The sequence below is a fragment of the Mauremys reevesii genome, linkage group 3 (assembly GCF_016161935.1).
Source record: "Mauremys reevesii isolate NIE-2019 linkage group 3, ASM1616193v1, whole genome shotgun sequence".
Classification (NCBI taxonomy): domain Eukaryota; kingdom Metazoa; phylum Chordata; order Testudines; family Geoemydidae; genus Mauremys; species Mauremys reevesii.
Genome location: NC_052625.1, coordinates 82,524,192 through 82,537,293, shown reverse-complemented (window position 1 = coordinate 82,537,293; position 13,102 = coordinate 82,524,192). Strand labels below are relative to the sequence as shown.

General features: G+C 44.7%; 1 protein-coding gene across 1 annotated transcript in view; it reads left to right on the top strand.

Annotated features, from left to right (window-relative positions):
• Positions 1-13,102, top strand: part of PGBD5 (piggyBac transposable element derived 5) — a 94,058-nt gene that overhangs the window by 34,447 nt on the left and 46,509 nt on the right.

Sequence of the window (13,102 nt, the reverse complement as noted above, 5' to 3'; positions counted from 1 at the left end):
CTTCCCATAAGGGGATATTTCCAATCCAAAGAAGTATATACTGGGGATTTAGCTGTGAGTCCCTTTAATCGTAATGGGAGTGATGCTGCTATAAATACCTCTGTGCTGCTTTGAAGATTTACGCCACATAAACCTACACACATCAGGCTGTAGATGCAGCTGTGGAACAGCTTTGTTTATGGTCTATTGAAAGCAGTAGTAGAGCTACTGTATGAAGTTAACCTTTTGAAAGCTGCCTCTAACCTGTTAAGTACATTCAGACAGATTACGGTATGACCGCCGGACAGTCAGATGCAGTAGATGTGTCCTGATATTGGAGTGCAGTGGGGGGTTAATAAAAAAAAAAAGTAGCAATACAAAAAGGTGAAATAGAACATCAGCAGTGGAACAGTTAAAAAATAAAGCCAAAGCTTAGTTGACAAGGAGTATATTTTCCTAGTCCTGCATCCAAATGATAAATAAATGCAGAAAGTACAGTATAAGATGTAAGCTGACACATATAGTATTGGTTTTAATGTCAGCCGTGCTGCCTTAAACTTTGCTTGTATAATGTTACCCATAAATCCTTGTGCACAGGTGGTGGGAGGATAGATCCTGTTTGGGTGCTGATAATACTGATTGGCAGATCTCCCACTAGAAATAAGCTACACATATAATTAAAGACATCAGCATTATCAGCTGTGGGCTTTTTGTTCCTTCCAACTCACTGGTTTCAGCATGAAGGTTTAGTTTGTTTTTAAAATGGTAAACACAAGGAAATATATTTAATTAAATGTTTAGGTACTGGCTTAAATCCACAAAAGAAAATAAAGTTATATGAAAGGCTGCCATACAGCGCCTTTATCCCCATCCCTCATGCTAAGACCATTTGGTGGTATATAGCGTAACACACAACCTATGGCAACCTTTTGACTGAGAGCCAAAGCTATTACCCTCAGCAGCCCGGTCTTGTTCCCATTGACTTCATCCATGGTCTGCTGCTGCGCCCAATGGATATTTGTTGGCCCATTTGAATGGAGCTGGTGTTCTAAGTTGGGTCTTACTGTGAGGCCAAGCAAGGAATGGGCAGCGTGGAGTCTCAATGGTGAGTTGGGGAAGCTGCTTTTACCATTACCTGTGGGGTTAAATAGGGCTCTCACACATTCAGTAAAGAAAAAAATGAGCTTTGTGAACTACATAGTAGGGATCTGATTCTCCTCTTACCTAGGCCGGGTTTATAGTTTAGACTTCAGTAGAATCATAGAGTATCAGGGTTGGAAGGGACCTCAGGAGATCATCTAGTCCAACCTCCTGCTCAAAGCAGGACCAATCCCCAGACAGATTTTTGCCCTAGATCTCTAAATGACCCCCTCAAGGATTGAATGCACAACCCTGGCTTTAGCAGGCCAATGCTCAGATCACTGAGCTATCCCTCCCCTATTTTATACTGGCATAAGTGAGAGGAGATTCGAGTCCTAATATTTGGCGAAGAACCAGAATTCATTGTGGTAAATCATTTAATCTAACACACCCTAGATTGTTTCACTTTGCTGTGGAGGTAAGAGGCTGAAATGTAGCTATCTTTAGAACTGAACCAATGCTGTCCATACCTTGGTGCAATATTACCTTTCAGGGGGAGCTAGAGAATCTAAACATGCAGTTTTGCATTCAGCTTTAGCCCACAACAACCAGCTCTAAATTCTTTTTATGGGTAGTACTTAGGATGCCATGTGTGGATCACTTTATTGCTAGCGCTACAAAGGAAACGATCAGGTTTAATGCTGGGATGAGGGATGGGGGCGGGGAGGCAATCCACTGGAATATGCTCTGAACAGTTCTTTATGATGCCATTACAGATGCGGAATGGAAGCATTGTGTCAGAGAGCCATTTACTTTTGGAGTTTTAGCAGATGCAGTCAAGTCATATTTCACAAAGTAGTTTGGAACAAACTTAAAACCAAAAATATATTGTGGCAGGGTGCTCTCCCTTTAAGAGCAGGGCGGGATGGGAACTGCAAGGATATAAAATAAGAATTTCCAGAAGGAAGTTAATCTAGCATAGATTCTGGTAGAGGAAAGATCTGCCAGTTCAGTAGAACTACATGGATTTATGCCAGCTGAGGGTCTGGCTCCATGTTTATAAAATATCCAGCACGATATTCTAAAAACCAAATAGCTTTGTACACACTGCTGCTCAGTCTTGAGAGAATGGGAGAAACCTCTGAAATACAGTAGAGTAAAATGCAGCAGAAGAAATAAACACTCTTTAGTGTTTATAATCTATAGTAACACAAATCAAATTTCCCATTACCTGATAATGTAAGAGTTACAAGTGGATGAATGGACTCATGTGAACTCCTCCCAAAGTACAGGGAACAGGGTAGGTTGGAAAACTGAATTTCTGTTCCACCGGAAATTCTGACATTTCAAAGTTTGTTTCTGTGCTACAGGAGCACAGGAAACCTATTATGTAAGAGCCCAAATAGGGATTTGTTCTTGTCTTTACAAATCACACGGTCTTCTGTCAAACACCAGCATAATTTTTCATCCATTATTTAAGCTTCAAAGGTGGAGAGGGTTTGGGGGATCCCATCAGTGCCTAGCAATATACTGCGACAGGGTGCTAGTTGTAACAACTTGGTCACTGAAGTTGCTGGAGCCCAGAGAAGGATTCAGGCTTACTGGGAATCAATCAACCTGTTACTGGTGGGGATGGATTACTGACAGACACTTGGTGGCAGTTTTTGAGGTAATTGGCTTTTTAATAAGAGGGTGAAGGAAAGAAAGTCTGTTAAAGGCTTCTTCTGCTATACACCCATGTTATGGCCTGTCCTGGTTTGAAACAGGGTTGAAGGTGCATGTGGTAAAAATGAAACAGATTGTGTATTTGCAAGCAGGGTAGGCAGCGCTGCTCCTCGGGTAGCTGAAGAAGTGCCCTGTGACACGTACCTTATAAAATCTTTTGCTCTCGGTCTATAAACTCTGTTGGTGAGTTATTAATGGTGGGAAGATAATTATAACTGGGGGACTGATGTCAAATATTAATTTTGCAGGTATGAAATTCATTAGGCTAGTCTAAGCACATGCTCTCAGATTGCTTTCCCAGCCTTCTTACTAAGCAAATAGAGAAAAAGTAATTTATTAAAAAAAAAAAAAAGGGGGGGGGAATTCAAATGAATATCTGCTGAAAGTCATTTGCCTGTCTGTGCTGGAAGTGCTGGGGGACTGATCATTGAGGCCCCAGTCCTATACTGAGCCCCGGTGAAGCACCTGCACATGCTGAGTGGGGCTTCACGTAGATGCAGGGAACCACATCTGCTATTCTCATTTGTAAGATCAGGGCCTAAATTGTTTCTTTTTTGTATTTGTTTTCCTAAGCCTCCTAGGATGTTTTACCATTTTTTACAACTTTTCTTGCTGGTAGGCAGCTGCAGTAAGCATTATTAAAGCCAGAGCTCACTCTTTAGTGCACATAGTATAAGGGCTAGGGTCTCATATCTACTCCTGAATCAGGTCTCCAGTGTTGCTTTCTCTGCCTTTGCTTTCTCACCATCTTCATGACTGATTTCCCGCTCTCCCCCCCCCCCCCCCCGGGTGATTAAGGAGCCATTGCCCTGTTGATTGGCTTTGAGAAAGACATTACTTCCACATGCAAAGTATAAAATTAAACCAACTGGTCCTGCAAGTTGTTGCTGTTTCAGCCATTTGCAGCTGATGTCACGTGGTACCGTTATCTGAAAAAGGTGTGTGTGATGAGGGTAAGAGAGAATTGTATTTTGATGCAGAAAATTTGAATTTTCCATATATTGCGACATGGGCTTTTAAAGTGGAATGCACCAAATTAAGACATACTGTCTGCAATATCTGTTTGAGCTTTCTGTATATTTGTCTCTGGCAATTGATGGGATACATACTAGATTTCCAAAGGATGCCTATTAAGGCCAGATCCTTCAACTGGGCTTTACACAAGAGCAAAAGTTTGTGCTACTGAATCTGATTATAGGATTTGGGTCTACGTGTGAAATTGTGGACTCAGGGATGCGCGCGCGCACACACACACACACACACACACACCCGCCTCAAAAATAAATAAATAAACAAACACCTTGGTGCAATGGCACTGCCATTGCATTTGAAAATAATTTTAAGATTGAGTTTGCAAATGGACATGTATATGTCCATAACTGTTTCCCTAATATTCACTCTGACTATCTAGCCCAGGACTCTTTTCAGTGTAATAAAGTCCCATTTATTCAAAGATAACAGAGGATTTCTAATTTTTCAGCTAAATAAGATTTTTGGATAAATAGGGACTCCTCAGTGCAAAAGATACACATCAGGAATTGCAGCCCAATTTTAGATAACTTTTGGATTAGTGTGGTTCAAGGTAAATGAGGTTCTGCTGTAACTTGTAATAACTTCAGGGTGCAAATCCACTAATCAAGGGTTATTGCACAGTTTGCTCCCTCTGGAAAATACCTGTGTGCTTAAATAGATGGCAACAATTTACTAAAGAAGCTTGCTCACTTATCTTAGGCTGGTCATTTCAGCATGTAACAGGTTTTGTGTTTGTTAAAGTGCAATTGTGCTTTAAAAAAAACAAACACCTTCTAAAAGCATGCTTGTAGGCAGGGCTTTGGAGCAGCTCCGGAGCAGCAGAGCTGCAGGTTTTTGCCTGGAGCGGGAGCGGAGCTGGAGCACAGCTCCAAAGCCCTGCTTGTAGGGTTCCACATTGTCATTGGTAAAATATGACAAATGATTTTTTTAAAGACAATAGGGTTGGACAGATGGCCTTGCAAATGACATTTAGTCAACAACTATGTTGACGTGCAAGCCAGAAATGAATTCAGTTCATTCTTCCGTAGCTGCGTAGGTTCTGCATGGCTGACAGTAGTAGAATCTTGTTTTTTGTCACTAAAGAAAGCAAATAGGACTCTGTATGAGCACAGAGAGCAGATCTGTTGAGTAAAATGGTGTTGCTTTTACATAATCACTTTTCAAGGCAGAACCGCACTTTAAGTGACAGCTATTGAAAATGTAATTACACACAAAATTGACTGTCTTGTGCTGCTGACTGCATAACCAGCCTCCTGAAAATGGAGCCCAATATATACATACTGTCAACATCCCCATGTCTCAGGAACAGAATATTTCACCTTCATAAAGCCCTCTACCGTATGAACATATCTTTTGCCCCTGCTCTCAGCCTGCTTCTCCTAAGGGCAGGGATTACAAAATTGCCTCCCTCATCACCCCTTGTAGGGTGCCTAGGTCCTAGTGCTGAATGCAATAACTAGTAATCCAGGGGGGAATTCCACACCTAAAAATTCTGCATGCAATATTTTTAAATAATACCTAGTAGCAAGTATACCTGTAACAATAACAAAGTATGTCTGTAAAAATACAGACAGCAAAAATAAAATAAAATAAAATACAAGAAATGTTTTTTGACATTTCTTACTAGGCATATTAATACCGAATGTTGAGTAATAATAAATTTACACTACTATAAGAACTGTATTTTCCACACTCCTCAGAAGCAGAGCAAAGGCTTGAGGGAATGGAGGAGCTGAGGGAAAGGGACGGAGCCTGGGAGTGAACCTGAAAGGTTGTTGGGTATGGGAGGGAGAAAAATGGAAGAGGGTTGTTAGGGCTTTTTTGCAGGGGGGAGGGATTGTTTGGGAGTTGGGGAGCCTCCCCCCTGCAGACCCAGGCTGACCCCTAGCCTCTCCCATTAAAGCTACATCTACACTACCTGCCATATTGGTGGGTAGTAATCAATCTATCAGGGATTGAAGTATCGCGTCTCATCTAGAAGCGATAAATCGATCCCCGAATTGACGCCCGTACTCCACCCCGGCAGGAGGAGTAAGCGGAGTCGACGGGGGAGCCATGGCGGTCGACTTTCTGCCATGAGGACGGCCAGGTAAGTCGAACTAAGATACTTCGCATAGCTGAAGTTGCATATCTTAGATCGATTTCCCCCCGCCCAGTGTAGACCAGCCCTAAGTCAGGCACATCTGCACATGTGCCGTCCTTTGTATTTATGGGGTCCTATGCAGTATTATTAAACTGGTTCCCCTATGCCCCATGCTCACAGCCCGTGGGGGAGAGGGATGAGACAGTAAAGGATACCGAGCTGCCCGGTCCGCCTCACAGCGGCGGAGAGTCTTAGTTCCCCGCAGAGACCCCTGTACCCTCTTCCTCACGCAGAATATGCGGCGCCGGCACATTTGCCTCTGTGAATATGGCCCCGGTCTAAGGATGCTTTGTAGTAAGGGCAAGTCAGCTGTCCTGCTGAATACAACATTAAATATTATGGAATACATGATGCAGCTCTTCTCTGGTTTACATTTTCTTAATCGGTATTTCTAAGTTGATTTTGTATTTTAAATGTACTCTTAAGCCTTCATAAAGTAATCATTCCAGATTACTACATATTTAACTCACTGAAACAAAGACATTTTAAATTAATCAGTCACAGAGGTTTAGTGTGTTCATAACAATATTCATTGCTTTTAGAAAAAGGGAATACTAATTTACCCTGTGTGATCTCCATAACAATATATATGTTTATGAAATTTCACCAACTTTAAAATCTTTGGAAATATATTTTTTAGGCATAACAGAGGATTTTATATCTTACTAAGGTACTGATTTCACAGGAGGGTTCTCTTAAAACTAGTTCATCAAATAGTCAGAAGTAAAGAAAGGGAAACTGGTTTGTCCAACTATCTGGAAGGAAAGGGGTGTTGTCCCTTTAAGGGCTCTTCAACAGGGGGGTGAAGGGGGGAAAGGGTGGATAGAAAGGACAGGAAGACTTTGGAAGCAAGTTTTTTGTACTATAGTAATTAACGTGTATTTTAGATCAGGGTGGTCTTTTGAAGGATTTATTTTAAAAACTATATGTCTGAAGATCCAAGCATTTAAGGCTAAAAATGAATACTCAGATTGTGCATCTAAAAATGTATGCAAGGATTTTTTTTTAGAGATGTGATTTTATAATCTTGAGCAACACAGTAATGAAATATTTTTAAAGCAAATTTTAAGCTAAGGTCCTGTAGACTAACCTGTTCCGAGTAAATATTACGGTAATGCACAACTTCTTTTTTCTTCGGTAAATTCAGAAACTGACAGTATATACCTGGGGGTTGGCAAATGCCTGTTAAATAGCTTCATTACTATGGCTTTTCAACAGTTTCAGTGTTGTGCTAATAGGTCTGGCAGGCTGGAAGACTTTTTCACTTTTAAGTTACTAGATCCCCTCTGGAGGAAGACTCACCGAGCTGCAGGAAGGGTCAGAACAGGGATAAGAAGAGGCGGAGGGTGGACACTAAGACCCAGGGGATCTCCAAATTTTTGGGTGCCTATGCAGCCGGGTATGCTGCGTATGCCTAAGGATGGCTCTGCATGTCCCCATGTGTCCTTAAAACCCCCTCCCTCCCCCACTCTCTCTTGTCCTCATGTGGCCCTTCACTCCCACTCCCATTCAGTCCCTGGCTCAATGCTGTCACCCCACTAGCTCCTGTACCTCTACCCCAGTCTCTCCCACTATCCCTTCTGAACCCTAGTCTGTGTGACACCTCAGCAACACCGTGTGCCCCACTCTGTCTGTCCCTCCATATCTCTTGCCGCCTCACCTGGCAAAGCAGGCTCTGCCCTCCCTCTCTGAGACTGGCTGCTCGGGCCCCTGAGCCTGCTGCCCTCTCTTCTGGTGCCTTCTAGTGGCCAAAAGGTATAAATGCAACTTACCTTTACCTCCCCGTCAGAATCACTTATGCTGCAGGGCATATTACCGTATTTTTTCCGTGTATAAGACGCCCCCATGTATAAGACGACCCCCCCCACTTTTCTAACCCAAAATTCAGAAATCAATATTTTAAACATAAAACAGAACACATTTTTATTTAGTAATTACCGTAGACAACATTTACATACCAGCTGTGAACGCGGGAAGCCTGGGAGGGCTGAGAATCAAGCAGGCTTCCCGCTCAGGCCCAGGAAGAGGACGCCAAAGTAGGGGTAGAGGGAACGAGGAGGGCTGTGCGCCCCGGCTTGTCTCCGGCCGCGGCCCTGCCCGGCTCCTACCGCGTCCCTCCCCGGCCGCCCGGCTCCGTCTGCGCGCCCCCGGCCCCGCGTCCCCAGCCGCCCGGCTCCGGTAGTGCGGGTCCGAGCACTGCGGCGGCCGCGACCCCACCTACCCGGATGCCCGGCTCTGGACACTGCCTGGCCCCGTGGCTCCAGCCGCCCGGCTCCTGCTGTTTTGCCACGCGGCTGGGCTCCGGCAGCGCGGGTCCGGGTGCGGCGGCTGCCCAGCTCCGGCTGCGACCCTCCCCGGCTCCAGCCACCCGACTCCCGCCACATCCTCCGGCTCCGGCCCCGCGACTCCTGCCCCGGCCCCACGTCCCAGGCTCCCAGCTCCAGCTGCGGCCGGACTGTAGCACCGCCAGCCACGTCCAGGCAGCGCGGTAAGGGGGCAGGGAGGGGGTGTTGGAGAGAGGGCAGGGGAGTTTGGGGGTGGGGGGGAGTGGATAGGGGTTGGGATTTTGGCAGCTCATCACTGGGTATGGGCAGTTTCGCAACCGCGCGGTTCTCTCCTCGGCTTACTTCCATGTATAAAACGACCCTCAATTTTTAGTCTAACAATTTTAGGAAAAAGTATAGTCTTATACACGGAAAAATACGGTTAATTCTGCGCTTGCACAGTGGCACAGAATTCTCCCAGGAGTATAACTAGGCAAGAGTTCTTATATAAGTCATGTTATCAAAGAGCCATATCTAGTGGGCAACAGTGAAACTTAATCAAGTGATATCCAAAAGAAAATGTAAACGTTTTCATAACATGTCATCGATCCCTTTTCTCTCTCTCAGCTGCTCAGTGCTGCTCTTCCTTTGCAGCTGTCCTGAACATCAGCCTGCAGGTAATTCCTGAGTATCGCATTCTGGGGTGCAATCCAAACTAATGAGGTGTTGTCATGACCTGCCCTGCAACCTTGGGTGCCTCACAATGCTTTGCTGCGGTAGCTCTCAACTTGGGCTGCTCACAATCAGGTCAAACCCTGAGTTTCTAAATATAGCCACAGCCCTAATCTAGTAACTCTGACCCTAGCAGCCTGTCATAAACACCAGATACACTCTGGCTTCCTGCAGCCTTAGTTACTACCTGCAGGGTGACCCTGACACACTCCCAGTCCCAATTTCTCCTCCAAAACACGTGTTCTGCACTGTCCAGCCCTTTCATGGACAGTTCAGGTGTTATAGGTCCATGGCCCCTGTAGGGAGTCAATATACAACAGTTTGCTACTTTAATTGGGGTTACCAAACAATGCAGTTTAAACACAACGCTGGATTAGTTTTGATTAAATAATAAAACTAGTTTAATTACAAAGAGTACAAGTGTGAGGTATTGAAGTCAAATGATTATAAGAGAAATAAAAATAAAATACTTTTAAATAACTAAACTTAAATTAGACCTGGTTTAAGGTAAAATCCCTTCTCATATCAGGATCTGCCCCCAAAGTCTAAAGGGCTGGTTTCTTTGTCATCTTAGGAGAAAGAGTGAGTGACAGAGTCTTTGGGATGTTTTTGGGCCTCACTTTTAGAGTCCTGTCACCCTTTGAAATGCATCTTCCTGAGAGTTATCTCAAGATAAAATTCCTGCTAGTTGTGAAGATGGAGACGGGAATCTTGTGGTGAAAGAGATTCCATGTTGTTGTTTGCTAAAATGCAGATTGATCTGTGCCTGCCCTGTTGGCTACCAAAGAATGGCCATTTGACCAGTGATTGCCAATCAGCTTTGATGACACCTGGGTAGAAGCATTAGCTTGTCCTGTGTCTTTGAGAAACAGGCTTTCCCCCTGCACCCAGACTTGTCTGGTAAACACATTTCAGTCATAATTTCAGTTTATGTTCATAACTTTACATATGTTTCACCATGATATTATTGACTAACAAGTTGTTAGATTTCAAATGATACCACAAGTCATATTTTGTCCAAAGATTATTACAATGGTATGTACGGTGCAAATACAGGGGTGCATTCAGTCACCCTATGGCACTGTGCTCTGTGACTTGTACTATGTGATTCTTTGTAGTCCAATTTGCCTTATAGAAATTGTTTCACTCCGGTTTGGGCAGGCAGCTATACAGAACTTTGATATACAGAACTCCTCTGTAACAGGCTTTATTATGATAGAGAACAGCAGCGACAGTTATAGTCTGGGTTACGTAAATGTATCCATTATAACTCCTTGTTCTCGGTTACATCTGAAAAACGTGCACTATTTATGGTGAACGTTTCCACTTGGTCTCTGCACAGTGTGCTGTTTTTTTCCTGTTTTGGTAAAGAGTATAACAGTTCAGCTGCTTATAGGTCTGCACTATTTTGTATACAATATAATCACCTACTAGAATATAAAATTATACCTATATTAGCTTTTCTCATAAAATAAGTTCACTTTTTCCCCCTGGCATTTCTTGACTCTTGATAGCTTAATTTTGCAACCTTAACATTCTTTGTGTCATTTTTGATGGAGTTAGAATATCCTAAAGGTGGTTCTTGTTTACGAGGCAATAACTAAATAGCTTGACCTTAAGAGAGACTGCAGCTGAAACAAGGTATGTAAAGTAAACACAATTGGATGCCAAGTTAGCCCTTGATCTCTTAGTTATTGCCAAGTTAAGAGGAAGCCCTCAAAGAGAAATCCAGGGAGTACAAACCATGCAGTCCAAAGCCAAAAGAGGTTTTAATTCATCTTTATGATCCAAAGCCACAGGATTTCACACTTCTCTTCTTCGAGCGTTTGACATTCAAACTGAATCAGGACCCAAGTAGTCACGTACTGCAAGGAAAACACTTTCCTGTTATTAACCAGAATTTCAAATGCTAATGTCAGCTCAAAAGTCATTAGATGGACAGGAGACTGTACACATGCTTACAGGGCCGGCTATAGGAAGTGCAGGGCCCGATTCAAATAGTTTTGATGGGGCCCCGGCAGGGATGACTCACCCGGCAGCGCTCTGGGTCTTCCGTGGCACTGAAGGACCTGCCGCCGAAATGCTGCTGAAGACCCGAAGCGAGTGAAGGACCCGCTGCTGAAGTGCCGCCAAAGACCCGGAGCGCCGCCGGGTGAGTAAAAATTAAAAAGACGCCTAAGTTAGGCGCTCTTCTTTAGGGCGCAGGGGCCTCTTAGGCGTGGGGCCCGATTCAGGGGAATCGGCCTAAAGCCAGCCCTGCATGCTTAGGGTGTAGGAGACATGGTACTGAGTTAAGAACCTAAGGCTCGTAACAGTAATCAGCATGCTTTCAGTGTACCTTGTATTTTTTTCCTGTTAGAATAAAATAAAGGCTTGAAAACTTTCCATTTTCTCTGCAGTTCAGTCAAAAAACAAAGTAACTAGAGGGGGGAAGTGCAAGGTTTATCCTTTGTTGTGGGGGTGATGTGCTGGATAAAGAACATATCTCAACAAGAATCATATATAATGCAAGATAGAAAAACTTGTCCATATGGTGTTTTAGTTTGTTCTACAAAGGCCTGATCTTACACTGATTGAAATCAATGACAAAATTCCATAGATTTCAGAGGGTACCAAATCAGATTCACAGATACCATGGCCTAGATACTGTCAGGGCTGCCCAGAGGGGGGGGCAAGAGGGGCAATTTGCCCCAGGCCCCGAGCCCCACAGGGGCCCCCACCAGAGTTTTTCGGGGCCCCTGGAACGGGGTCCTTCACTCGCTCCGGGGGGCCCGGAAAACTCTTGCGGGGCCGGGCGCAGGAGCTTCTTCTGCTCCCGGTCTTCGCCGGCAGGGGGTCTTCCGCTCTGGGGCGGAAGGACCCCCCACTGGCGAATTACCGCCGAAGACGGAGCGGGACCCGCTGCCGAAGTGCAGCCCGGTCTTTGGCGGTAATTCGGCGGCGGGGGGCCGTTCCCTTCCGGGACCCGCTGCCGAAGTGCCCCGAAGACCCGCGGCAGGGGCCCCCCTCCTCCGAATTACCGCCGAAGACCGGGCTGCACTTCGGCGGTGGGTCCGGTTTCGGCGGTAATTCGGCGGCGGGGCGGGGGCCCGCCGCAGGTCTTCGGGGCACTTCGGCGGCGGGTCCCGGAATGGAAGGGCCCCCCACCGTCGAAGACCCCGGGCCCCCGGAATTCTCTGGGCGGCCCTGGATACTGTGGTGATTTATGTAATGTTGCGCCAGTGTGTATGTAGTAACCAGCAAGGTTGTGGTAATAGCATCCAAGAGGTAACACTGAAAAAGACAGAGGGCTGATAGTAGACAGCAAATTTGACAGGAGCTTGAAATGCAGTATAGGAGCAAAAAAAGCCATTCAGGTTTTGACGGCAGGGGAATTATGTCACCTTTCATAGAGGCAAGAACCTCTCTCAATATGGCTGTCATGTGCCTGATCATAGAATATTGCATTTGCCGTACCATCTTCTTTAGAAGATAGACAAACTGGAGAGAATTCAGAGGAGCAATGACAACAATTGGGGGCTGGAAGGACCGATATATGGGGAAAGATTAAGAATGCTAAATATGTATAGATTGGCTTAGAGACTAAGGCCATATGTACACTACATCTGTGCCAGCATAACCCTGTAGTGTAGACACAGCTTTCAGTGATGGATGGTAGCTAGGTCAGTGGACGCATTCTTCCATCGATCTAGCTGCATTTACACTGGGGGTTAGATCAACATTGCTCAAGGGTGTGGATTTTTCACATCCCCGAGCACTGTAGCTATGTTGACCTAGACTAGACCTAGGAGAGAATTGACAGTCTCTAAATAGCTGAAGGGCATAAATACTGAAGAGGGAGAGGAATTATTTAGAGTGATATATGGGGTGTAACCAGAAATAATTATATGAAACTAAGGTTGAATATTAGGAAAACATTTCTGACACAGATTGTTTATTCAGTGGGATAGCCTAACAAGGGAAGTGGCCCAAATCCCATCACTTGGGACTTTGTGTAAAGACTACACAATATACTGCAGGAAACTCTCCTGCACTGGCTGAAGCAAGGGATTGGATGATCTAATAGTTGTTAGTTATCAATCTAACTAACCACTATGATGAATAGTTAATCCAGAAATGAGCTTGTTTTTTCCCCACTTTTGTTCTA